Consider the following 1555-nt stretch of genomic DNA (forward strand, 5'->3'; position numbering starts at 1 on the left):
ATCTCACGAGTCACAAATCACGCCTGACGACTCACGAGGGCCGAGACTCATTTTGGAAGAGTATGTAATAACTTTCTTAGTTCCACACATTCACACACGCCGAGGGCCCGAGGATGAGTGGAAGATACACAATGGGGGTTTGGTTTGAAGGAGTCTGTGGTTGACCATATTGTAGGATAAACTCGAGAACGATGTGAATATTTAAAACAGCGCGTTTTGATTTCAGTTTTGCTGTGGAAGGCTAGAAAATGGAAACTGGAAACGGCAACGCGAGGGTCACCGAGCCAGTCATAGTGGTTGTCATCGCTGAGCGAGAAGTGTCCAGCGGCATCGCGCCCTCGCCCCTCGGGGGTTAGTGTCGTCTTTCATAAGAACTAATGTCTAAAGAGAAGGCTTCTATACACCATGGATAGACACATCATCCTCAAGAAGTGTGTAGGTGTGTGAAATATACATTTTATAAATGAACATTATGTATGTACATTGTACAGTCAACTTCTTTAAGTGTACACAGTCCGTTTTGGACAAAAAACGGGACACTTATGGAGGTAGACACCCTTGTGTTAGGACCGACCCTGTCGCGTACAGAGTCGGCTCCTTAGGACACATTGATATGAAGCAATCGTAGCTTTATTTATATAACTTTATAGCGTTCGATTTGTTTGTGCTTATCTGGCGCAATGTCTTCTTCATAGTCAACATCCGATGTCGAGTATTGATCTCCAGCTGCAGAGGAATAAGTATCCAATCATTTGGCATTCATAATCTCTTGGAAGACAATATTTTTGATATTAAAATAAAGAAAGTCGGCATAAGCACAAACCACACTGAACATACTCGTAGTCCGATTATAGTTGGCTTCCTCCATAGTCGTTACCGCATCTGTATTTTAATAATCTGAAAATTTGCGGATTCAGTCTATCCACTATTGCAATTCTTTTACTTTTTCACTGTAACTTGCACGATAGTCTGGATCAGCTATAGCACAATAAGATTCAAATGTACTTACAATATCACCGATGAATCGTTTCACACCATCCTTGAGTGTCTTCAAGTAATCGACTGCGTATTTGATCAACGAACCTTCCGGTAGACATGTAGATTGCTTCCAGCAATGCGCTAAACTAATTGAAGACGTTTGATCCCAAATTCGTTCAATAATTTTGTGAAAGCAACACCAAGCATGTTGACTCTAGGTACCTGAATTGGCATCATTTGTATTTTATCACAATTCGATATTTGAAATAGAATAAGAGGACTTGTCCCAAACCTAGGACCGAAGTCCCTAAACGGAAAAGTGGAGCACCTATAGAGGTGGACACATACGTAGAAGTACAATACAAATATATTTTATATATATAAATCAATATATAGTTCAGCAAGTATCCCAAATATTGCACCCTGCCTGTCCGACATACAGGACTAAAACATATTAATACTGTATGTAAACAGGTAAGCATACCTATATATATATATATATATATATATATTTGTATATGTATATAAATATATGTATGTAAATATGTGTATATGTATATAGGTGTATAACATATAA

This window comes from Sphaeroforma arctica (assembly GCF_001186125.1).
Source record: "Sphaeroforma arctica JP610 unplaced genomic scaffold supercont1.2194, whole genome shotgun sequence".
In the NCBI taxonomy this organism is placed as follows: domain Eukaryota; class Ichthyosporea; order Ichthyophonida; genus Sphaeroforma; species Sphaeroforma arctica.